The following is a 26,773-nucleotide window of genomic DNA, read 5'->3' on the forward strand; positions in this document are numbered from 1 at the left end:
TGAGGCTGCCTTAGCTGGGAAAGGGGGACCCTTCTCCAGCATGGGGGCTCCCTTTTCCAACCTGCTCAGGACCCTGGAATCAATGCAGCTTCACGTGTGTGCCTTGCTAGCTGTTCATAAACACAGATACAATACCACCACCTCTCCCCAGACAAGGCCACACACCAAACGTGCCTTTGCATGAGTGTAAGAAAGGTAGGAACCATTCTCCTCCTCGTCCGAGGCCCAGTCCTGCCCCCACCATCCCCAGGTGATCAGCTAGGGGGTCTATGAAGCCGTAAATCCCCAGTAGAGCTCTGAGGACATAGTGAGGAAACCCATACTTAGTGGCAGCAGCTCCCCCCAGCTCCCCTCCTCTGCTGGGATAAACTCTGCAGGTCTCCCTCCCTCACCTGGTGAGATTTGGCTAGAGGGTTGCAGCTGAGCACCCCTCCGGTGCCTACAGCCTCTTGTAGTCCTTTCCCCTCCCCAGTTCCAGAGACCTCCCCCTTCGCACTCCCTCCGAGCTCCTGCTTCTCACTACCTCCATTCTGGAAGCCTCTCCAGCCAGGGAGCAGTGTAGGGACTCAAGACATCCCACTCTTTCCACGAAAGCTGCATGCCGCCGTGCAGGACCGACAGCCAGAACTTCAAAGATGACACAGATGTGGGGACAGATATCCAGTTAAACAAGTAAGGGGAGTCAAGGTGACCAACGCTGCCCAGCCAGGTGTCCTGCAGACTCCGCTGGGCCGAGAATGGCAGCTCTCTGGGGCAGGTCTGGCCTGGGTCACACACACCTCTGCTGTCTGCAGGGCTGGCTGGGTGGCTTTCAGCAAACTCCCAAACCTCAGTTTCCCCACCTGTGAATGTAGGTTGTTGCAGGCTGGGGTAAAAACACTGCATGTGCCCCACTGCAGAAAATGTTCAAAAACAAAAACCACCACCTTGTAATCTTCCCAATGTCCTCTCCTGTCTCCTCTCCAGGGTTCTGTCAGATGGCCAGACTTCGGCAATAAGGCCCTGGCTGTTACCTTCATTACAAGCACTGAAGTCTCAAGTTTTGAAACTGAAGTAGAAGGCAGGGGGGGAAAGCCCACCTAAGTGTCAAACCAGCTATTACGTGTTCATGCTAGTCATGCCCTAATCACAAAACAGAGTACGGCTAGCAACCCAATGGTCCCTGAGGGCCCCTCCAAGGGTACCTGCTGCCCTGGCTTCTCTTACCATTCTTCTTATATTTATATGAATAAAATCGCACCAAATGTACCGGATAAACTTTATGATTTAAGGAGCCTTTGTACAGATGTTGTCCTCTTTGTCCCTCCCACTGGCTTACCCTGGGCTGTAAGGTAAGCAAAGAGGGACTTTCCTGCCGTCTGCCCAGCCCTCTCCTGTCTCCTCACCCTTACACCAGACAGCTTCCTATGGATCCAGCCAGCCCCTCCCTAGGAAGCTAAATCCCCCCTTCCCACAGCTTTGCTGGCTCCTGGAAGTTCCTTCAAATTGTATAAAACCCAGCTAATTTAGATCGGCTTGTCTGGCCCTGCCCTGCCTATCCCAACCTGGACAGCACAGCCAAGCTGGGCTCAGATCCAATGTTTCTGTTATCTAGGTGGATTTATACACATCCTATAGTCTCTTTTCCATGTGGCTGGCTAGCCGTTGGGATCTGGCGGGGAAGAAGAGACTACATTCAGCTATGCAGGAGCGGGGTAGCGGGGCTGTGTCCTCTCTCTTTTCATGAAAGGTCATGTGGGAATAAGGCATGAGACCAATGATCCAGGAGACAGGGGAGCCTGTATGGAATCCTGATTCTCCAAGAGGGAAGTTTTCCCCCTCCTCATTCTGAGCCTCAGGTTTCCCCCATTTAGAGAAGAAACAAAGAATTCTGTGCTCAGGTCGGTTACCACAAGTGGATCTTTTCTTGCCCACGGAGCTCACACTAGACCACAGACTTTCTTCCATCCACCTTGCGCCTTCAATCCTCTTACATCAGTCAGCTGAATGGGCAAAGAAGGGGAACCTGTTCACGGCCCTGAGTAGTATCAGGAACATGGGCCACTGTCTACAGGAGAGTCCATGGTGCAGGCCCAGTAGGTTCAGGACAAGGTGGACACTAAATTAGAAGTCCTCCTAGATCCCTGTGCCTCCTGTCCCACACTGATGGGTCTTTTCCTAGGGCTCTTTTCCTCTGATGCCAAGTCCATGCACTGCCTATGACCTTCATATTAACCACGCAAGCTCTGTATCAATAAACTGGTGTGTGTGTGTATAGGTCCTACATCACCCCGGTCACTTGTACTTACACCCCCAGGTCTGGCTTCTGTTCCCAGAGTCTACTCCTCATGCATGGAAGCTGTGTACCCCACTCTGATCTACAATACAGCTGTCACCCCAAGCCTCCATCCAGTCCCCCATCACAGACTTCCTGGTGCCAGGATCAGATGGCCTGAGATCCAGGCAGCCCTGAGACCATCCATGTACTGGTTTATCTTACTCTGGGCTACACTAACATGAGGGTGACTGTGCCGTGTAAGACGAGGAAGGTGTTTTGAGATCTACACAGTGGACTCTTGACCCCAGGCATCTGTGTGCTGAAGGTCACCCGGGAACCCTCAGGCTCACTGAAAGTCCAGAGTCCCAGGATATAGTTCCTGTAGTTAGACACCTCCAAAGAAATCCCACCTCGATGCTCACTGACTACTGGCTCTCTGCTGGCCACACCCTCACTGTTGAGGACAGAATGCTGAGTGTACCCCACTTCTGTAGGGCCAGCAGGCAATCTGAGGGCATCCCTAAAGCATCCAAACACTGCCTGGCCTCTCCTTGCCAGCATGGCTATGCCCAGGTGGAGATGTTACTCCGTTCCTACACTCCTGGGGACTCTAGGCTCCAACAGACATCTCCAGCTCTTCAGAGAGACCCCTGGATAGGGAGGACACGCAGTGCTATAGCAAAGAAGGTGGCATTGCAGTCCAGCTGTGTGACCTTGGATGAGAGCCTGCAGGAGGACTAACGATGACACTGTGGGGTTGCTGGTGAGGGAGAACTTAGAGTAGCACTTCCAAACAGAGGCAGGGAACAAGAAAAACGGCAGAAACACTGACCCAGGATACAGGACAAAGGTCAGCTCTGTCCCCCAACCCCGTGTGCTCAAGGTCAAGCTCTGGACAGCTGAGTCGAGATGAGAGCCCACTGTGTCACTGGCTGACCCATCTTGCTGATGGATCCATCTTGCTGATGGACCAATTGCTTTGTTTGTGTCTGTGCACCTTGCCTGGCAGAGGCTGTTCTAGCCGATGTACCTGGACGACGGCAGCCTCTTCCTTTTCTGAAGGGAGGTGGGTGGTGCTGTTTTAGCTCAAATAGACTAGGTGAGCTTTCTCCCCTAGTTGTCCCAACCTGGGCTCTTAGATTTGGGCCATCTGAATTTGGGGATGGGCTGTGTGCAGCATCACCTGATTACCAAGAAGCTCACAGAGCAGTGGTCTTTCTGCCCTGAGACCTCAGGCCAACCAGATACCTAAAAGATTTGGCAGATAGCGGGACACGGTTTGTAGAAGCCTTGGAGTGTACCTGCCTGTCCCCACCATGTGCCCATAAACTTACAGTCACAAAAATGGATGCATGGCATCTGTGACACAGCCCTGAGGGAACAGGGATGGAGTAACTGCTGCCCCCATGAGGTAAGTATCAACCTTCAGTGTGCTTCAGGCCTCCTACTCCCCACGCCCACTGTCACCTTCTTGGCCTAGAGCTTTCAGTGTTTACACTGAATCCCCAGAGAGGTCAAAATAGGGTGCCAGGTTTGTTTCTTGCAAACTGGGAAACTTCACATCCCAGTGGGTTCCCAAGGAGGAGGTTGAATGAGGACCCGAAGCACAAAGACATGGTTGGGCAGAAGGTAAAACCTAGTAAATTTAGAAGTCATTTGCACCGACTGAGCATCCACAGTATGTCAGGCATTTGGAGTGGGGACGCATCACACCATCCACATTTACAACCACCCAGTAAGGCATCTTGGCTCCACGAAGACAAGGAGCATGGCCCAAGCTCTAATTTATACTCTGGCTCTATTCACCACTAGGTGTCACCTGAGGCAAGCGATGTACCTCTGGGTCTGCTCATAGGGAAGGGCACAGCAGCACCTACTTCTCAGGAACTGGAGGGGCAGCTCAGGACACCCTGCACCCAGAACAGCACCCGAGAGAGACACATGGGCACTTGATGACGGCTGCTCTCAGAAAACGAGGAGGGGACAGAGGCTGGAGAGCCAGCCACAGGAACCCAACCTCGAGATATTCCAGGAACCAGATCCTGTGGTCTGTTTAACCTACTGGCTTTCGGGTTTTCCCGGCAGTCGGACGAGCGTCACTGCCTGGCAAATGCTGCTTTATTCTGCCTAAGATTCTTGGCCTTTCGAGGAGCAGGTGTTCCCAAGGACCACTGTCTCACCCTTTTCCATCTCAGAACTCAGATGCTAAACTGGGACGAGAGTCCTGACCCTGACCCCACTTACCCTCAAATGATGGCGTGCTCACACCCTAGTTACTGACATCTGAGACGATGGTTCCTACCGGCTTTCTGAATCAGCTCTGTTGAGGCCCTAGACACATGGCTCCTTGGACCCTGGCACCCTCTTTTCTCAGTGTCTTATTCTAAATCCAGTCTAGACTCCATTGACTTAAAAAAATAATAAATTAAGAAAAAAGGACAGACAGACAGACAGACAGACAGACAGACAGACAGACACACTCCACCACCACTCTCCCCACCCCAAAGAGCAGAACAGATCGTCCCTTTGGTATCCTCCCTACTCTACAGTAGTGGTCCCCAACCTGTGGGTCGCAACCCCAGCGGGGGCTGCATGTCAGATATCCTGCACAGCATATATTTACATTAAAATTCAAAACCCTAGCAAAATTACACTTATGAAGCAGCAAGGATATAATTTTATGGTTGGGGAGGGGTCACCACAACATGAGGGACTGCGTTAAAGGGTTCCAGCACTAGGAAGCTTGAGAACCACTCTCTGCTCTTCAGCCCTGAGTGGCAGGTTCTGAAATGAGAAAAAAAAAAAGCAATCATCCTGCTAATGTGAAAAAGCGCGGCTACCACCAGGCACCTCCCTCACTGGCTGAGACTCCAGGAGCTGATTCAGCCTCTGTCCCCCCAATACCCCATTGCTGAATCTGGAAGAGAGTCAAGCAGGGTTTTTTTGTTGTTGTTTCCTGGTTTGGTTTGGTTTTGTTTCTTTTCCTCAACTACAACGCTAACCACTGTACTGTCAAGCCTCGAGGGAGGCATCCGGTCTCTGTAACCCCAAGAGAGCCATCAGAGGGCTGCCCCTCGCCTCCGCACCTGGAGAGCGGAATCAGTCTAGCTCTCTGCCTGGCTGCCTCATCTTCCGTCATCTGAAACTTTTCTTTTTTATTAAGTGCCCTGCAGCCGGCCGCTCACTTACACATCTTAACCTCCTCCGGACTATTGATTTCTCATTCTATTAAATCCTCCTCTTTAATGGTAGTCCTTAAACTCCTAGTCTAAACATGTATTTACTGCTAGTCACCTAATCTCAGGTCAGCGCTAGGACTTCTGGGCCCTGGAGGTGGGCTTCTTCTTATTTCCTCCTCGTCCCTAGCAATCATCCCTTCCCCATTCTCTGGGTGACAAGGGATACCCCAGCTTCCTTGTCAGTCTCTCCATAGACAAACAGTATCCTAAATGCAATCTAAAGGATGACGGTAGAACCACCTGGCCATCTTCCCACTGATAAAGCTGCTTCCTGAGGTGAGGAGGGGGACCGGCTGTGGAGGAGGAGATGGGACCTACGTGCGCGCTCGCAGTGACTTAGTATAGTCTTCTCACGGTCTTTCTAGTCCTGAACAGCCATTGGATACAGCCTTAGAGGTCTGCCAGCTTAGGGACCTGGCAATCCTTGCAACTATCACCCACACAAACAAGACCCCTTGGCTGGACACAGATAAGAGGAGTGGGTCACAAAATCAGGAAGTATGGTCTGAGTATTAAAGTTAGGACTGTCCCCTGAAGTCTTGGGGTGCCACAGCCTACACATTTTTCTCTGTGGCAAACACTTGTATCAGCCTGAGTCGAAGACCCTTAACTTGGACAAATATTTACGTGCACCTGCTCTGTCACGCTTGGGGACATCTCAGTGAGCCAAAGAAATACGGTGGCTCCTGGTGGCTCCTGCCCGCTCAGACAGAAACTCCACTTGGTCTCCAGGAAGCGACAGATACCGGGATGAGCTAGCGCTGGACTTGGGGTAAAGGTGTCATAAGGGGGCAGCAGAGTTGGCAGGAGGATGGGAGGTGGGATCCCAGAATCAGATCTGGTAGATGACAGTCCTCCGGCAGCCCGCGCCTGAGGCTCAGCTCTGCCTAGGACTGCTCAGTTGCTATCTAGGAACCTCGTTGAGCCACTAACCCAGTCGCCAAACGGTCCCCACAGTCTGGGCGAAAAGGGTCCCGTTCTGGCTTTCTTATCCCTAAAAACTGCGTTACTCTTCTTTCTGGGCTCCTGGGCTAGAAATCTTGAAGTTATCCCAACACTTCCTGTTCCTTCATCTGCTGGGACCAATCTGTCTGCGCGTTCTGCTGTGCCTTGGAAATGTCATTCAAGCTCCCCCTTTCTATTGCCATCGCCCCCGCTTAGCCCTCAACCCCTCTTTCAGCATGAGACTCTTGTGCCCAAGAATCTTTGACAAACTCTCCCAGCCTGCTGCGGTGGACTGAGTCTTTCTTCCCTCTGTTGGTCAGGGACTTCTCGGATTCAATTAAGTCTGTGCTCCTCCAATAGAAACCTAGGGGCGGACACGCCTTCCTCACCTGCACTGTCCAGTCTGCCCACTCGCCCTGTTCCCTTTCCCCTTGCTCTACTTTGCTCACTCTCCTTCCAGTAAAGCCTTCCTATCCCCGAGCCCCCTGCATGCACACATCTGCACACATCCATCTACACATACACATTAACAATCGACGGAGTTGTCATTTTAGCCAGAACAGGTGCCTAGGAGGCTTTCCACCCAAATCCTATCTGGGCAGAAAGAAGGGTGGATGGATCCCTGCCGAGCTAAGGGAACCCTGGAGTAGCCTAGGCTGCATGGAAGTGAATAGGGTATCCAGCGGTCCCTGCTTTCGAAACCAAATGCTGCCAGAGTGTAGGGAGGAAGCTGGAGTCTGAAGCTGTCATTGGTTCGCATCACAGGACAGAGCATGGGACTTGGTAGAGCCCCCCTCCCCCAGGGACTTCAGTCCTTGTTTGTAGAGACCCAAATGCTCCTCCTAACCCACAGGGCAGTCAGGTGATTGAGCCGAGGGAGCAGAGTTCTCAGCCAATACAATATTAAATTGATTCTCTCATTCCTTCCCATAATTTAGCCAGCCTGGCTCGGTGGTATAGTATTGTATCAGATGTATTTGTTTGTATCAGATTTGTTCAACATAAGGGGTCCTCTATTTTAGGTAGCAAACCGGTATGATTAAGTAACATACAGTTCTTACATCCCACTATGAACAGAGCCAGGTTACAGGGGCTGAAGGGTGGCCCTGCACTATTGGGGGAGGGAGAATGTGAACAGGTGTCAGGCAAAGGCTTCGCCCCTCAGGGATCCACTGTCTGGGTAGAACATGGGCAAGGACAGGTTGTTCTCAACACCAGGCAGGACTAGTAGCTGACCCATCCCATCGAGAGAAAGAGGGGGAGGGGCCACACAGGTAATACATCCTAGATGCCCAACCTCAACTACCAAATCCTTCGGCAGCAGCCTTCTGGAGCAGAGCCTGTCCAGGTTTTACAGGTGAGGAAAGCAAGCCTTAGAGAAAGGTTAAGCAGCTCTGCCAAGGTCACACAGAAAACGTTGTGGGGATGGAAACTCAGATGTGTCTCTAGTTAGCAGCTAGAGCTTCTGCCCTTCTATGCTATGGAAGGTTCTAATGTCAGGAGGTTGTGCAGGGCTAGAAAGGAGAAAAGGTGTGAATGAGACCATATGGTGCCTGTGCTGAGGGGTAGACAGCACTCCTGAGGCCTTGGCATGACACGATGCTGGGACACACATGCAGAGGGCCTTCGATTCTAAGCAAAAACCTGTGGTCTGTATCCAACGGATGCTGAGGGCTTCTGAGATGTGGACCCACTTTGGAGACCAAAGTGGTCAGCAACACTGATGCTGGAGGGACTATAAATAAAAGGGTGAACAACGGGAAGCATACACTGGGAGGGGCTTTCCGGGCAGGCCAAAGCGAGGCAACAAGGACCTTCCCAAGAGCACTGGGTAAGTGTAGTTCTCTGAGCTTCAGTTCCTGTGGGTCACCCAATATGATGACTCTTGGCTGTTGGCAGACACAGCGAATGCCACTAAGGCTGAAGTGAGCCTCCTATGCAGCCATCAGAGGCCTGCAGAAGTCTGTCACTGAGAAGGGATGAGTTCTCTGTGGCAGAACAAGCCTGCCTCTTCCAGGTACAAAGCACAGCTACCCTCCTCCTCAGCCACTCCAGCCTCCTGCTGGGCTCTCGTCCCCCCCCACTCCCCCCACCAGGCCTGATTACCCTTTTCCCATCTCTGGGGAAAGTCCCTAGGGAGCTGCTGGATCCCCTGCATCTTCTCTGGAACAATCCACTTCCCTCCATCACACCAAAGTTCTTTGCATTCTAAGGGAGCCCAGACTGGGAAGCTTTAGAACAAACTTTCAGAGCTGGGAAAGAAAGCTTCAGTGAAGATTGAGATGTTTAGAGGAAAGGGTGGGGGAGAGACATGAAAACTCAACTCCCCCCTCCATCAAACCTACTCTCTCCCCACTGCTAGAGCCAACCCTGCCTCCAGGTCTCAAGTGACAAGTCCAGGAAAACAGGGGGTGGAGCTGAATAGAGACACAAGGCTGGTGGGCAAGCCCGGGCCATAAGAAAGAAGCATAATCTGGAAAATTAAACAAACCCAGACACTGTAACGTGTGCATATTAGATTAACTCTCTAAAGGGTCACGACCTTGAGGAACACATCCAGCCAGTGAGGAAAATAATAAACCTGATTAACAATGAAGCATGAGCCACTGCCTCCTCAAATAAAGGCAGCCCGAGGAGGCCCAGTGGAATTCCAGAGGCTTCCTTCCCGGACAGAGCTGCAACACAGCCGACCTCTCCAGCCCCTTGCCACCACTAGGACAGTCCAGGACTAGGGCAAGACAGGATTGCTACCTCCCAAGCCACACCCCTGCAGCTCTGCCCCCAGGGGAATTCAAGGCTAGCTTTTCCAAGCGCTCCCGAAAGGGACACTACCACCAGAGGACCCATGGGAGCCAAAAAGAAGGTAGTTCTCTTTGTCCCTGGCAGGGCTCAATCTTCTTGGCCAATCCTCAGCCCTCCTGCCCTGGTCTCAAGAGGTACCTACTTGCCAGGCACAGTAGCCAGGCCCAGCCAGAGTTCCCCTCCTCTTTCCAGACAACCCAGGCCCCTGGGAGACATGCCCAGAAGAGCCACTGGAGGGAGGCAGGGAGGTGGCACCGCGTGGCATCACCAGACAACAGCACCAGGAGGAAGATGGCAGCATCAAGTACAGATGCCAAGAACCATACAGCCCAAGGTCCAAGTGGGGACTAGCTCAGCCTGCATAGCCTGGCACTGCCAGGCAACCTGGCCAGCGGGCCCTGTCTATCCCTTCGGTCGCGCCTTCCCCCACCCCAAAGCCCTCGGCCAACTCTCCCCAGGCTCCACCTCCTCCCTCACTTTCCTCAGCTCCAGGGAGCCGGGGGAGGGAGGCACAGGTGCTCTTGGCGCCTTGGACAAACCCCCTGTCCCAGCCGTCACCAGGGCGCCCTCCACCCGCAGCTAGGTCCGAGCCACTCTGGCTCTGCCGGGTCCTCACTAAAGAACATCTCCTGAGCTCCCCTCCCCCTCCACCTAGCCCCTTCCCCCTCCATCGCCCAATGCAGGTCTCCAGAGTTTTTCCCTCACTTCCCACTCGGGTGAAGTAGGGTGGGATGGCTAAGAGGCCCATTAGTCGCAAGAAGGAGGGTCATTTCTGATAGGACGCTGGCTTGGCCCAAAGCAAGACGGCGTGCAGGGTTGGGGGTGTGGTGGTGGCCGGAGTCCAGGGCCCGAGCAGGGGTGGTCAAGACAGATGGCAAAGAGGGAAGGGGGAAGGGGGCTCAGAAGCCGGGCTGGTCTGACGGAGGACTGGAGCGGGGAAGAGCGGCCCGCAGGGAGAAGCCGAGGGTGACGAGGCGGGGTAGGATCGCCAGTGTCGGGAAGGGGCCGTCATCCCTGCAGGGGGCAGAGGCTGGGCTGGGAGTTGGACTAGGAAGAGGGAAGGGAGGATCACAGCGGGAGGACCGGAGCGGAGAAGAGGAGGCGCAGGGGAAAGCAGGCAGGGATGGAGACTAGAGGAAGTACGGGGCAAGGTGGCGGGGACTCAGCGGAGAATCCGGGGTCGCAGGCATCAGAGTGCAGGGGACTGGGCAGCTGGAGGCGGGAGCGGAGCCAGGCAGGGTGCGGGCCGCGGCCCGGAGGGAGCTAGCGGCGGAGACGTCAGAAGTCGGGGTGCGGCGCAGCCCCGGGGGGCCCGGGGGGACAGCGCAGGGCGCCGGCCGGGGGCGGCGCGGGGGCCGTTGCCCTTACCTGGGCGGCTCCGCACTCCGGGCGCCGAGCAGGGGACCCGACGTTGCTCAGCCGGCGGCCCGGCTGTTGTTTTCCCTTTTTTTTTTCTTTTTTTTTTTTTTCTTCCGCAGCGGCGGCGGCGGCGGCTCCAGCTCGATCCGCCAGCAGCCGAAGGCAGAGTCTGTGTCCGGCTGCGAGCGAGCCGGGAGCGGGCAGCGCGGGAGGCGCGCGGAGAGGCGCTGGGGCGCCGCCCGGCGGGCAGCGCGGGAACTGCGGCGGTCCCGCAAGCGGCCGGCCGAGGAGGGGGCGTCCCTTCGGGGCCGCGGCCGTCAGTGTCTCCGCTCGCTGGAGGAGCCTTTAGCTGGGGACCGGGACCTAGGTAGCCGGGCGGCGGGGCAGCGGGGGATCGAACAGCCCGGGTCAAACTTGCAGCTTCCCTAATCGGGCAGAGCGGGAGGCGGCTGGGCGGGGATGGGGCTCCGGGTGGGCGCTGCAGAGGACTGACCCCCAAGTGAGGGTCTGGGGCACACTTCACCACCCAGCGCCAAGGGGCAGCCTGCCCGGGTCCGCAGGAGTTATTAGCTTGGCCCGCTTCGGTGGGCGAACGGCGACTCCTGGTGGCGTTTTAGGGACCAGAGCTAGGGAAGAGGTGTAGAGACTGCGGCCTCCTCTGCGAAGCTTTGCTTTAACCAAGACCACAGCGTTTCAGGAGGCTGAAGAACCACAGCTCACGTTTGGTAGTCCACTGGTTTATGCACACAGACCTCCTAGGAGAAGTTGTCGCTTTGTGCCACACATAAAGAAACCTCCGCCAGGAAAGGTGAAAATCCCAGCGTTCACCAGGAGCAGGGGCAGGAGCAAGAGAGAACCAAGCTTCTTGGTTTGAGGTTCAGGGATCATTTGGCTACATCATAGTAACCTTCAAAGGGAGGCTAGAGAAGGAGAGGACAGAGGACTAGGAGGCCTCGGGGACAAGTGACTTCTTCAAACCTATTAACTTCTCATTTCAAACGCAGAGTCTCAGCCTTGGACAAACCCAGAAATCATCCAAGCCAGCCTCTCAATCTTCTTCCCTCTGCCCTCACACCTGCGTGCCCTAAAGTCCCTGCAAAGGCTTGTTGTAGACATACTTGGTTGGTTCTTGGGCCTGGAAGGGCAATACACTACAGGATATTTGCTGACACTCCCTATGCTGTGCGGGGAGGGCAGCAAAGCAGGACTAGTCTTGAGTTACCTGCTGGGAGGGAGGGATGTGGTTGCAAGCGCATGCTTTCCATTCTCTGATTCCAGACTGGGCTTTATGAGTGCTCCATTGGCACAGGATTGGCCGTACTAGACAGGAGGAGTTCATTTTGGATAAGACTCCATTTCTTCAGTCCAGTATTTTTTTTAAACACTTATTCCGTGTCAAGACTACACCATTTATTCAAGTGTCATTTCCAAAGGCTTTCACATCAGCTTGGCCAGGTAGATGGCAAGGTGAACCTAATCCTGTCTTCTGAATGAGTTTAAGGTGGCCTGTGGACTATTCCCATCCTGAGGTGAATGCAGTGCCTTTCCCTGCCTTGGAATGTTAGAACTTGTTTGCGTGAGCAGGAGGACAGTAGCGTATGCAGTACCTGCCCTGGGCTGACAGCAGTGAAGGCATCCCTGTGACCAAGATAAGATACTTCACAGTCCCTGGATTTCCTGTTCCCTCTCTAAAAACAAGGGAGGATGACTGGGTGATAGCTGGTGACTTCCAACTGACATGCATGGTTCTTAGTCTATTGGAAGAATTTAACAACAGCACAACCATAGAGGGTTAAGAGTTAGGCCTGGGAAGCTCATTCTATGAGCCAAGGAAGGTGTGAGGGACTGGTCTTTGGCATAGCTCCACAGGTAAGCTGTGACCTTGTGAAAATTCCAGTCTCTTCACTTCTTGTGAGGATAGATTGTCTTCTTTAAGTCTCTGCCCCTAGAAACAAGGAGACCATGCAAACCAGTGCCAGAGAACCCCACTTTTATCCTTGCTTAGCTATTCCCTAACCACATCCCCGTCTTCCCCTCCCCAGCTCGGTAGCTGAAGACATGAGAAGCTTAATACTTGGGTCCATCTCTCCTCGTTGTAGTTAATGCCGCTTGTCCAAATTCAACCCCACACAAGGTGAATTCTAGAAGCAGGAAACTCATTCCAAGTTGCTTCTGGAGAGTTGGGGGCGATCAGACAACAAGAGCTGCCTCTTGAATGGTAAAGGCAGAGGAGATGGGAAACTGGGCCCTCTCGCCTGAAGCGTCACTCGCAGCCAGCTCCCATGCTGGGCTAGACAGACAGAACTCTGTGTACCTGGCCATCCTGATTTGCTGGTGGATCCAAGCTCTTTGGTTGCTGGAGCCTGTATAAGTTTGTTCTCCCGCGTTTATTTTTAGCTCTTCTCTCTTTGTATCGGCCTCAGGTGCAGCCACAAAGAGAAGTACTTGCTCTGAGTTACCGTATCTATCCCAGAAGCACCCGTGAAAGTTCAATACAAGTTGGCCGTGATCTGCCTGCAAAACATGGGGCCGCCTGAGACCCCCGACTACCAAGTAGCTTGCCCACACATCTCCTCCTCTCTTGGGATGTTCCAACCACTTCCAGCTGGCTCCGGGTTTGAGGGGCTGGCTCCATTCAGTCTGTCCTCAATCAGCTGTGAGACAGATGTCAGGAACACAAGCCGCCTGACTTTCTACTGACCTAATGGAAGCCATAAGTCCAACCTGCCCTCTCAGCACAGGTCAAAGGTTGCTGCTACCCCATCTTCCACCTCTCCCCCACAGCATGCTTCATCCAGTACCAAAGCTCTTTGAAGCTGGGAAAACCGCTCCCGTTGTCAGAGTGATTGTCTCAATCCCCCAGTACCTCATAAAGTGGGAATAGTGGCCCATGCCCGCAATCCCACTTAGTGAGTAGAGGAAAGGAGAGAGATTCAAAGTCGTTCTTGGCTACATAGCCAAGTGTGAGTTCAAGTTCTGGTCTTACATGAATCCCCGTCCCCAAACCACAAGGCTCCTGACTTCTCTGCTCACCCAATGTTATGCCACTGAGCCTAAGAATGTTGAATTCTGCTTGGAACTCTACACAGACACACAAGTGCATGGGACAGTGTGTGTGCATGCGTGCGTGCGTGCGTGCGTGCGTGCGTCCGTGTACATATGTGTGTGTGTGTGTGTGTGTGTGTGTGTATGTGTGTGTGTGCATGTTGGTGTGCACCTGTGCAGTTCCTATCCCTCCATCCCCATAAGTATATTTTCACCATTCAATTCTTTCAGGAATCATCCCTTCTGGAAGCTTCTCCAACCTTGCTATCTAATCCCTTCCCGGCAGAACTAATTTTTCACACTCTCACTCCTTAGGGTTTATGCTCACTTATTTGTTTCCTGTCTGCTCTAATAGCCTGTGAACTTGTTCTTCCGTGTTTATATTTTAGCTTCTCCCCTCTTTGCAGTTTGCCTCAGTAGTTACAGCCATGAAGCAGAATATTTTGTCCTCGGTGGGAGACGGTGGGTTCTCCTGTGTCCGGCTGGGCCCTTGCCTTGACCCCCTCCTTCCAAGAATGATGTAGACAGACAGCAGAGAGTGAACGATCAAGAGGAATTTGTTTACATGGGAGTGACCATGGCAATATAGGATCAAGGGTCTCTCCTCAAGAGCGACAGGTCCAAACTCCCTGTTGATAGCCCAGTACCAACCAAGAAATTGCCAAGAGGCTCCAGGAAGCCCTGGGGATGCCAACTGAGAGCAGTCCTCTGGAGCCCAAATGTGTGGAAAGCGGGTCTCAGGAGTGACAGAAGGAACAGAAGGTCAGGTCAGTCCCCAGAGCAGGAGTCTTTAAGGGGGTCTGTCTCCAGGGGAATCTTAAGGAAAGAGGTCTGTCTCCAGGGGATCTTAAGGGAAGGAATTTGTCTCCAAGAGATCCGGAGGGCAAAGGCACTTTCTTCCTTTCTTCTCCCACTACGGGTTTGACAACAGACAGCCTAGGCACCTGAGTTATAAAGACCTGGTTGGTTGGCTGTGTGTATGCAAATAAGGCATAGAATGAAGATCAATTAGACCAGAGGTTCCAGCCCGTTCCTCAACTCAAAGGGGAAGCAGCTAGGCTGTCTACCACAGGACAGTTTGCACCTGGGATGGGGTGTGGGGAGTCTTGATTCCTGTTTCTTGCTTCTGAGGATCTTCACGGCTGTTTCTGGTCACTGTCACCTTTGCCTGCCGTCATCCAGGAGTGGACGGGTGCTGCTCGTTGCTGGTTCTGATTATCAACCATCTCTGGATTGTTGCTCAGCACAACCTGTCCCCTGGTCTTTGCCCCTTAAGCTTGGGCTACCAGATACACCAGGGAAGCTCTGAGTCTTGCTGGGGGCTGTTCCGACACCTATCAAACATACCTGCAGTCTCTTTCCCCCAGGTCCCCCTAAAGGTTTGTCACAAGTTCACAGAGCTTATAAACTGTACAGAATAAGGGTTATTGGGGGGGGGATCAGAATTCTGACATATTAGAATGGGCCAGGATCAGATCGAAATTATCTACCCGGCAACCATGACATGACAGGTACACACTAAATTTGATGTTTTGCAAAAATCTAGACTTGATGTTGTTCACAGTGAAGAACCTTGAGCTGGAAGGAAGCGAGAGCCCTATTATACATCCATATTGTAGTATCATCTGTTGACCCTGTCAGAACCCATCTCTCAGATTCCAGATCGGGAGAAACCCTATGTCCTTCTTGCCACCTGTTGGAGGGAGGCATGACTCATCGGTAAAAGATAATGTCTAACAAAACTAGTCTGCAAACAGAATTCATGTTAGAAGAAGAAATATCGGGGCCTGGAGAGGTGGCTCAGTGGTTAAGAAGACCATGTGCTCTTCCAGAGGTCCTGAGTTCAATTCCCAACAACCACATGCTGATTCACGACCATCTAAACGGGGGTCTGATGCCCTCTTCTGGGACACAGGTGTGCATGTAAATGGAGCAGTCATATATAAAATAAATAAATCTTTTTTTAAAAAAGAAGAAGAGATATTCTTTGGATTTTACTCAAGCTTTAAAAGACCAGATTAAACAGTGTCGTTGGCCGATGGCACGACAGGCACGTACTGTCAGAGCAAATGCATGTGGCAAGTGAGACGGAGGCACACTTCCCAAGCCTCATGCCACCCCATTGCTCGGCCGAGCTAGCTGCAAAGGCTCCATGGAGTGTTAAAGAGCTTCTGCCCACTCCTAACAGCTGTTAGCATGCCGCTCCCTCCCCCCAACACCTCTTATCTCCATTTCATTAGCCCGGGCAGAAAGATTGCTGCTCACACTGAAATGAAAATGAAAATCCGGATTGCCCTCCATAGGTGTCCAAGCTTCTCGGCTCTACAGCCCTGCTCTGGTGCTCAGCGTGAGGCCCTGACTTAGCCCCACTATGCAAGCCTCAGTTTCCACTTCCCACTCAGTGAAAGAGAGAAACTGTCTCATCCATTGGTTCTTCAAGAAAGCCACTGGACTGCTCAGAGGTTCGGAGCGCATACTGTTCTTCCAGAGGACCCCAGTGCAATTCCCAGCATTCACGTCAAGCAGCTCACAACTGCCTATAACTTCAGTTCCAGGGGCATCAGAGCCCTCTGGCCTCCTTGGGCACCTTCAGTTGCACACATATACATACACATACACATAAACATGCATGTACACATACACATCATATACATATGCATCGTATATATACATAAATATACACATATATTATATATACCCATACATCATATACACATACATATACATCATATACACATGCTATACATATACATATACATACACATACACATACATATACATCATATACACATACACATACATATCCTATACATATTCACATACACATACATATACATCATATACACATGCACATACATATCCTATACATATTCACATACACATACATATACATCATACACACATGCACATACATATCCTATACATATTCACATTCACATACATATACATCATATACACATGCACATACATATCCTATACATATTCACATACACATACATATACATCATATACACATGCACATACATATACATCATATACACATACATATCATATACATATACACATACACATACACATCCATACACATCATATACATATAAACATATACATACACATCCATACACATTATATACATACACACATACACATACATATACATCATATACACATACACATCATATACATATATACACATACACATCATATACATATGCATCATATAAATATACATAAACATTATATACATATACATCATATACACATACATTACATATATGTGTACATCATATACATATATATCATATACACATATATCATATACATACACGTATACATATACATTCACTCTTTAAACTCTTTAATCTCCTGCCAGGATCAGAAGCAAAGCAGAACCAGGGAAGACCCGTAGCTCGCCCTGTGGAGTTGGTTACAGGGCATTGCGGCTTCAGATATCTGCTGTGCTGGGTTCCGCATGCAGCTGACTTGGGTGCATGGTGTTGGGTAGCTACCTCCTTGCAAAGACTTAGAAAACAAGGACAATGTAAAAGGTTCAGGAAATACACAGTTAAAGACTCGGGAAATTCCCAAGATGTAACAGGTTCATGTACTCTGCTGCTGCAGAGAGGAGATTCCGAGAGGCTACGCTGACCACACGTTGCTCCCCAAGCTCCAGCAATGCAGCTTCATGAGTCAACCTCCTGGGGTGGGAATTGGGGTGATGTCTCTGCCTTTTTGTCACTCATGATTGCATAAGTACCCCTAACAAACTCACCGGGCCACTAAGCTAGATTTGGGCAGGATCATTTCTTCAACCTGTCTGGGTTGAATAGATTTTTTTTTCACCTCTACCCAAGAAAAGTCATGCAACACACAGTCATTGTCCAGGCTGGGGGAGTGAACAATGGTGGGAAGGAGCACGCTATTTATGGAATTCTACGGCTGTGGCTGAGGTCGTTAGCATCTGGAGCTGCAGATAAAAACTCAGAATTCCCATCCGCACTGTGGCTAGAGGCCCACTCCTCAACTGGGCTGGACTGGGAAAGGGGTGGCCTCCAACTAGTCCCACTGTCAAAGAGGTCCTCTGTCACAGCACCCTCTTCTGATGTGGTGTCCTCCCTGTTTGGTTCCTTGGGCTGGCCATTCTGCCCCATTAGAGAAATAAAGCACCTAGGAAGGAAGCAATGGATCTAGGCTGCGTGTCAGACTGTATAGCTTTGATCTCAGGAAGGAAGCGCACTGTCTAGAGAGAGCTCGGCAATGAGCACAGCAAGAAAGGGTGATGGTCTTAGCTCAGATGAGGTAAGTGTGGGCTTCATCTCCGGACCTGCCACTGTCTTCTCTCTTCATCCCCAAGAGTGAGAGGTCAGACTACACACTTGACCAGAACCAGGAGGTAAGAGGATAGGGAGTTGGCAGCATTAACCAGGAGCAAACCTTGTCACCAGAGCAGAGACCATATTGAGCAAAGGGCCTGTCATCCCCATGCAATGGCCTGCCCCAGAATATGGACAGTAAATGAGCAGTTCCCTTATTACCCCAGGGAGTTACGTCTTGAATGTACGCAGGGTACAGTTCTGTCTGAATGGCAGCATTAAGTCATTGTGTAAAGCACCTGAAAGCGTCACGGGGCCCTTAGGAGGTTATATGAAGGTTCGTTGTTTCTAACTGCACATAGAAGCTAGAGAGATAACTCACTTGATTGAATGCTTGTCTAACGTGCACGTAGCCCTGGACTTGATTCCCAGCACTACATAAATCAGGCATGGTGGTATCTGTCTGTAATCCCAACACTTTGGGAGGGAGGATCAGAAGCTCAAGGCCATGAGACTTTATCTAAAACCAAACCAAACAAAACAGAAGTATTTGTGTGCGTATTTGTGTATATGTACATATGTATGTATTGTACATATGTGTCTATTTTATATTTCACATGTACATCTTTCCACATGCTTGTATATGTCAACAGAATGCTGGCTGGTCCTTTTGGTCAGCTCAATAGAGCAGTCATCCACTGAGCACTTTCTGTCTGCCAGGTCAGGTTCTGGTCACTAAAGGGGACAGAAAGAAACACCCAGCATGCTTTCTTCTCTCAGAAAACATAATCGGTTGCAACACAGGAAAGAAATGAGAACAGCAAAGGAAAAGGCAGGATTTCGCCCACACAAGACCAGGTTCCTATTCGTCTCCGCTGAACGGAGGACCGCCGGACCATCAGGGGACAGGCAGAGCCTGCCTTTGAAATACTAAAAGATGCCTCGCCAGCTAGCTGGTCTCGCAGCAAAAGCTTCATGTTGAGTGCTGTAGTGTCTAGTACCCAATCGTTCCCACTCTCGTTCTTCCAGATTCCAGACCAAAAAAAAAAAAATCTCAATTTTCAAAGAATTTAATTACCTAAATTTGGAAAAAACCAAAGTCCCATTCAAATATTTAAAAACCTCCCCTCATCAGACTCCAATCCAGGACCGATAAATCAAAGCCAAAGAGGGGATGATTTTAGCTCAGATAAGAAAGAATTTATGAGTTGCCTAGGAAGATAATGAGCTCCCCGGCACTGGGAGTAAACAAGCAGATGGATGGCCATCTGCCAGGACTGCCTGAGGAACAGGGCATTCCAGTGAAGTGCAAGGAGGCTCGAGGCATCTTCCGTCTCTGAACTCTTGGATTCCCAGTCTCTCCTTCTCTAGAGACTAAAAAAAATAAGAATCTTTGTAGAACGTGACACTGATGAAAGGAAAGAAAGACTTCACTATGGCCCTGGCTTAGATTCCCAGCATCCCTTTCTGCCAAATACCACCAGGAGCAGCCTGCTTGCGTATTTGAGCCTTGTTTTTACATACAGCGGTACTCTTCCTTAAGTACAGTGAAGATGCTCAATCCCCGAGAATGTGATAATTACCTAAGTGCTCTATTGACCAAAGCAATAGTATCGACAAACTCAAGTGTTACCGGAAAAATAGCACTAATTGCCTTGTTGAGAAAGATCACACATCCACAAGAGAGGATGGCAGTTCTAAAATAAGACCAGTGTTTGCTTTTAAAATGATGCTTTACGGGACTGGGGAGATGACTCAGTTAGTAAAGTGCTTGCCCTGTAAAACTGAGAGCCTAAGTTAAGTCCCCAGAACCCATACCAAAAATAAAATCTGACTGTAGTTGGCACTGGAAGAGTGAAGATGGTTGGATCCTTGGCCTTGCTGGCCAACTGGTCTACCCAAATCAGAAAGCTCCAACTTCAGTAAGAGAACCTGTCTCAGAAAGATAAGGTGGAGGGCGATGGAGGCAGATGCCCAGTGCTGAGCTCTGACTTTTGAACATGTACACACACACACACACACACACACACACACACACACACACACACCAGATTAATGAGTAAATAAGAAAAGGATGCCTTACGATACCCTCATGGATGCATCATAAAAGGCAGGAGGATTGCCTTGCTGGGTCCCACCGATTCCTCAGCTGCTGCCCTGTATCTCTCTTAGTAAAAGCAGAGCTAAGACTCTAAAAGACAAGTAGTAGTGCCTGTTTTTTCTCAGACATGCAATCCAACTGTGCATGCATACATGTGTGTATGCAGGCTGCAGAGACACAACACAACCAATGAGGAAACACTTGCTGTACAAGCACGAGGGCTGGAGTTGGTATTGTGAGCAGCCATGTAAATGCTTCATACAGTGTTGGATCCTGTGATCCCAGGCCCACAAGAGACCGGCATCCCTGGAGCACACCAGCTAGACCTTGCTGAGCCCCAAGTTTAGTGAGAGACCCCATCAGAGAGAAGAGTAATGAAGGAAAGCACTGCATATCGACCTTTAGCCTTCACACACAGGTACATACAAACACATGTAGGCAAGCATGCATGCACACGCATGCACAGACATGAAAATATGAGGGACCTCTGAGGAGAGAGAAAATGGTCTGAATGAATCAGGGAGAAGGAAACAAGAGGGTAACGAGAGGGCAGAATGTAAAAAATATGAATAAAAGCAGACAAATAGACAGAGTCAGCCAGTGGTAGAGCATGTGCTTAACATGTGTCAGACCCTGTGTCCATCCCCACCCCTGAGCTGTTTGCTCCACACAGGGAAGATGGAACAGTGAGGTTTCTCAGCTAAGGCCTTTACACTCGTCGTTGTGTAGGCACAAATCCATCTCTCTGCTCATCTCTGTGCTGGACAGTTTTATGTCATCTTGACCCAAGCTAAAGTCATCCGAGAGGAGGGAACCTCAATTAAGAAATGCCTCCATAAAACTGGGCTGTAAGCAAGCCTATGGGGCATTGTCCTAATTAGTGATTGATGTGGGAGGGCCCAGCCCATTGTAAGTCATGCCATCCCTGGGCTGGTGGCCCTGGGCTCCACAAGAAAGCAGGCTGAGCAAGCCATGATGAGCAAGCCAGTAAGCAGCATCCCTCCATGGCCTCTGCATCAGCTGTGCCTCCAGGTTTTAGCCTTGCTTGGGTTCCTATCCTGACTTCCTTCAGGGATGGACTACAATGTGGAGGTTTAAGCTAAATAAATCCTTACTTGCCTTTGGTTAAGGTGGTTCCCCATAACAATAGTCGCCATGACTAGGGTGATCGATCTAACTGCTTGCATCCACAGCACTGCAGTTTACCAAGTGCTTTCACAGACATCACCACATGTGTCCCCCACACCGCCACACTAGGGAAGTTCCGGCTTAGGGAACTCCAAGCCTTGAAGTGACATTTTCTGCCCTTAGATGAGAATGGTTGGTCTACTTGCAAGTCAGTCAGTTCCCCTCCAACAGGCAGCTGCTAACCTGGTGCACACACAGGACCCGGCGGGCGCAGTACTACATGGAACCAAGCTGTACCACCGAGTGACCTAAAAGCCCGACCCTGGCTCCTTAAGGATCCTGGCCCTTTCCTTGAGACTGAGCCATCTTCCCATCTTCACCTGGTGCCAGAGGAGATCAAGACCATCTGTGAGGCTAAACAAACACAGTGAGACCGAAACGGCTGAAAACCTACCCCGACACTCGGGGTAAAGCTACAGGTCAAAGCAACCTACAGCAAAACGTTCGGCTGCGCTCAGTCACAGCTTTCTTCATTTGTGCTTTATTTTATGTGTTTATGCCCAGCTTCCTGATTTCATCTTGCTAACTTAAGAGAAAATCTTGGGAAGATGATCTCCAGGAACCTATGTTGCCTCTTGTTGTTCAAGGACACACACTAAGTCCAGACGGAACCACGCTGTGCTTACCGGAGCAAACAGTTGGCGTTTACTAAATGCTAGGTAATAAAAATAGATGGAGTGCTTTCATCACAACAGCTGAAGAGGCTTGTTAAGCACAACGCAGAGTAAACAAGCCACTGTCTCCTGCCTGGACTACACACGAAGGTCCCTTCCTCTGGGCCATTGTGAAAGACATGGCTTCCACATCTATGCGGACATGGAGATGCTGGAGGCCTGTCTCACGAACACCAAGGTGACAGGAAGCAGAAAGAGGGCTCTTTCATTCAGTCTCTTCCTTAATTATAGTTTGGATCCAAATAATGAAAACACAGCACACAGGATCTGAAATAATTTAGAGTGAATGAAATGCCCACGGAGTGGGGGCTCCTAATCGCATCATCCAGAGGGAGGGTCGGAGGGAGTGGGCAGATGGAAACACCAAATTACCAGCAGACTCCAAGGCAGCAGAGCTGTGTCCAGAAATGAAGCTTGGTTTCCATGCTAATTCAGAACCCTTTGTTTTGGGGGCCGGAGGAGGAAGGAAGCAATGTCGTTTCCAGTAGAGAAACTGCTCATTAATACCCCTAGCAAAGCAATATCCTCGGCTAATAGGAGATATTATGATGTCTCTGGAGAGCAGAGGGGGGGAAATTCAGATTTACTCTCCAACCCGTGCGCCTCAGTGTAATACAATATATTCAACAGAGTTGAATAAATACCAACGAGAAGGTTAAAACATTGATTAGGAGAAGTATTTCACCCAGCTGACATCTGGAAGCAAACAGACCAGCGAGACAAAGCGGGCTGGGAGACGGAGGTTGTTTGATGTCTGTGGAAGTTACACTGGTGATTTGTGGCCGCCCCGCAGGGAGTGAGCCCCGGCGGGTGGGGAGTGGGAAAAACATGGAATGCAAGGTGGGAGGGGCGCGCTTAGAGCAGGACGACGACTGGGGGCCGCCTCTATGGGGTTTATTACAGTGTTTTATGAAGCAATACAAGAGACATCTTCAGCCAACACCAGGATGGCAATAGACACATAATATAACAAATGGCTTATAAAAGGTTATAGAATCTTCTAGATCACTGAACCTAAATAAATTGTCTCCTGTCTGGGCTTCTGGTACCGGATCGGTTCAGAGCTTTTGTCTGATCGCAGCCAAAGCAAGGGGAGTGATGATGGAGGTTCGGACAGTTGGAGGAAACAGCTCCTCCCTACACTTTACAAACTGGATTCTACCTTCCGGTTACTAATGACCATGGGGGGTGCACTGGAAGGCCCCCAGTGCTGAGCAAAACTGCCCTGGAGCCCCTAAGTAACACTGGATCGTGGTTGGGTAGAGGAAGAGAAACAGGAAGTTCCCAGGGCTTCACCGGTCTGTCCAGGTCCTTAGAGCTTTTACCACATGGGGTAGCCACCTTTTGAAGGGGAAGACAAAAGTCGGTGGCAAACTGACCCAGCATAACCGCATCCACAGATCTTAATGAGATTCTTAAAAAGCTGAACAAGCCACACGTACGTTTTCCTAGCTTACCCGGTTCTGTGCTCCTCGCCTTGGTGCGGTAGACTTTCAGGGCTCTTGGGGCAATTAAGAAAATGGGCACGACTGAGCTCTCAAAAGGTATTTTATGCGGGGAGGAGTAGGTAAGAAATAATAGAACACTAATTGCCACCATTTATCAAGTGGATACCGAGCGCGTGGCTCTGTATTTCCAGTGTACCGCAGAAGCCTTCAGAACGCGGTCTGCAAGGTGGGGGCCATTACTGCCCCCTCTCCGTGTAGATGACTCAGGCGGAGCCTAGTGAAGTTCTTTTTCTGCATCGCCCTCCCTCTTTTGCAGCTATCTACCCTGGAACTGGGTAGAAAGCCTGACAAGCTTCCTCTTCATCCCAGGCACGTGAATCTTGGCAATGGCATAGCCCGACCTTAGCAAGATCTGCTTAGGGGGTGGATCCTGCCGAGCAGGACAGAGCAGAGTTAAGAGGAGACCCTGGTAGGTTACTGTAACAGCTGAGCCCGAGACTTACAGGTGGCAAAGTGACAGAAATGCAAAGTGTCACAGACACCGGCATAAAGGACAGCCCAACACAGAGGAGAGGAGGGGCTGAAGCAAAGTGGAAAAGCCAAGAGGTTGAGCTCGCTGTTAAGAGGACGAAGCGGCGGGAGGAAGGCCTTGAAGGTACGTGCAGTTCGGTTATGGGCATTGGAGGCTCAGCTAGCAGTGCTGAATCGCTTTGGGCATTGCCCATTAGGAACCGAAAGTACAGGGGCAGCTGTAGAGCCAAGTGGCACTCATCCCACGTGGGCCAGCTGGACTCATGCCAGGAGCCTTGTACTCACAGACGTTTATGGCTGCTTTATAGAATTTCTTATCAGACACAGGTGAACAAAATGTGGTATATCTATCTAACGGAATATTAGTTAGCACAGTGACGTGCTGGTGCCTGAAATACATGAACCTTGATAGCTCCGTGCTGAGAAGTTAGTCATGAAAGGCCACATGGTATATGATCCACTTGGGTGAAATACAACTAAGTAAATCCCTGGGGACAGAAAGGGGTCCCTAGAGGCTAAGGAGGAGGGAGGATGTTAGTGGGATGTGGTGAGGAAATGTTCTAAATTGTAATTATGGTTGGAAAAAAACGAGAATAGACAAAGATCATTGAGCTTCACACTGTTAAGTGGTAAATTTTAAGGAACATGCAACGTGTGTGTGTGTGTGTGTGTGTGTGTGTGCACGTGCATGCATGCATGTATACTCAAATGCATATGTATGCACATGCACAAGTGTCTGTGTGACATACACATGTCTGTGTGTGCTGATGTGCATACCTGTGTGCACATTACTCCCCACCCTTTAAACCTTTTGTCTTTCACTCTCGTTATTGTGTATTTGTGTGCATACACAAGCCACAGTGATCAGAAAACTGCAAACTGAGCTGATGTCTCCACGTTCACCAGGTTAAGAACATTTGCTGAGCTGTCTCACAAGCCTCTCAAGTTTCTTTTTTGAGAAACCTTGACTCAGTGATCCTGGGGCTTGTCTTTTAGCTGAGACTCTAGAATCTGCCTAACCCACAATCTTCAGTACTATGATTTCACACCCTACCATGTCTTACTTTTACATGGGTGCCGGGTATCCAAACTCAGGTCCTCGTGCTTGAGGAACAAGCACTTCACCCACTGAGCCCGATGCCCAACCCTGCAGCCCATTTGATTTGCAAACACTTCGGTGTGGCTCAGGCTAGCCTCACATTCATGATCCTCCTGCTGCAGCCTTTGGAGGTCTGAGATCACTGGTGTAACTAATTATCAACTGACTTTAAGGAAGAAGCTGTTTCTGTAGCCGGTAATAAAGGCAAATTCTTGAACCCTGCTTCCATTAAGGTGTGCCTCACAGTCACTACTAGATTTAGTAGCCTTACCTGTGGAAAAGGTGATATGCACTTGTTTCCAGGAGAAGAGGACAGGAGGTATTGTCAACTGTATGGCGCCTGAAAATTTATACTCAGTAAGTTGCAACTGGTGTTTTTCATTCTTGTGTTTTGAGTCCTCTAAAAAAAAAAAATGTGACCCATTACCTTCCACAGAATGAATGCTCAGAACATCGCTAAGGTGAGGATGTCAGATGGGATATGGGGAAAAGTCAGGCACAAGGGACAGGAAGTGGTGGAGGCAGGAACTGAGCAGGTGTGAGCAGGACCTGGATTGCTGGAGAGAAATGGGTGCATTCAGACTTTGGGGGAAGCAGAGTGGAGGCAGGCAGGACCTGGACCACCAGGTCCGGGAGTCGGGAAGGAGACTGAAGTGGGGCATGGAGGGAAGTAAAACGGGTTAAATAATAAATTAGGGACGTGATTCTGAGACTGAGCAATTCAGTCTCTGGGGCGGTAACCAGAGTCCGTGTAGGCTCTAGGACAGGCAAGTGGCATGGTGATGGCTGGGGCTTTGGGCAACTCCACTGGGTAGTCACATGAGTAGCAGACTGGAGAGTGGAGGAAGCAGAGTGTGTGGTATCTCCTGTGGAGACGTGTGACAAAACGACCTCTTATGCCGGAAACACACCACAGGAACATCAGACAGCCGGAAAGGAAAAGATCACAAAGTCTGCTAACAAACACCTGGAGGAACCCAAGGTCTGTGTTTCTTTTTCCCTATTCTTTTTTCCTTCCTCGAGCTATCTTCAAACACTTAGCAACCCCTTGTTTCCTAGAACAAAGCTGGAAATAAGTCAATTAATCGATGGTCTCTTTGGTCACCGCTACCCAGCCATTCTGGCTCCAGATAACAAGATTCTTATTTCTGTTTCCTAGGTCTGCCCAGCCTTGATTGCAATTCCACTCAATGTGCCTTTGAAGAGAGATGAAGGAAAAAGTTGAGCATGTGAGTTAATCATAGCTCATGTTTAAAGATCCAGAACCTTCGCCACCTAAGCCCATTAGAAAGCAAATACTCCCACAGGGAGCAAACATTAGATTCCGTATGTTTAAAAAAAAAAAAAAGTCCATCCCATCTCTTCTCTCTTCACTTGAGCTGTTACTTTGTAACTATATGATGGCATGGAAGCTTCTGGGTTCTCTGGCATTTTCTCTCCAGGCTAGAACCATCATGTAGCACTTCAGCTGCCCAAGTCGTCAATCCAGCTAGCTCATATTCTGGGAGTGCAGTGCTTGAGAACTTTCCTACATTTCAAAAAGGCCCTTGCTAAGGACAGCAGGAGCGGAGACAAGACTTCATTGTCCCTGCTCAGACAATGCTCAGCATCCTCCTAGAGCCAGCAAGGGCAGCTCTTCCTCCACTCACCTGCCTCTCACAGGAATGCTGGGAAATTAACTGAGGTCTTCATGCTTAGAGGATACCATTTTACAGACTGTGCTGTAAGTTGGATTGTTTTTTGGGGGTTGGGGGGCAGGCTTTACATAGGTC

General features: G+C 50.3%; 1 protein-coding gene across 5 annotated transcripts in view; it reads right to left on the reverse strand.

Annotated features, from left to right (window-relative positions):
- Grik4 (glutamate ionotropic receptor kainate type subunit 4) overlaps positions 1-10,753 on the reverse strand; it is a 426,707-nt gene extending 415,954 nt beyond the window's left edge. For all 5 annotated transcript variants that reach the window (XM_063264893.1, XM_017595455.3, XM_039080793.2 and 2 more), the window contains exon 1: positions 10,612-10,753. The gene's annotated coding sequence lies outside the window, so the exon portion shown is untranslated. The remainder of the gene's footprint in view (positions 1-10,611) is intronic.
- Positions 10,754-26,773: the final 16,020 nt, after the last annotated feature.

This window comes from Rattus norvegicus, chromosome 8 (assembly GCF_036323735.1).
Source record: "Rattus norvegicus strain BN/NHsdMcwi chromosome 8, GRCr8, whole genome shotgun sequence".
Lineage (NCBI taxonomy): Eukaryota > Metazoa > Chordata > Mammalia > Rodentia > Muridae > Rattus > Rattus norvegicus.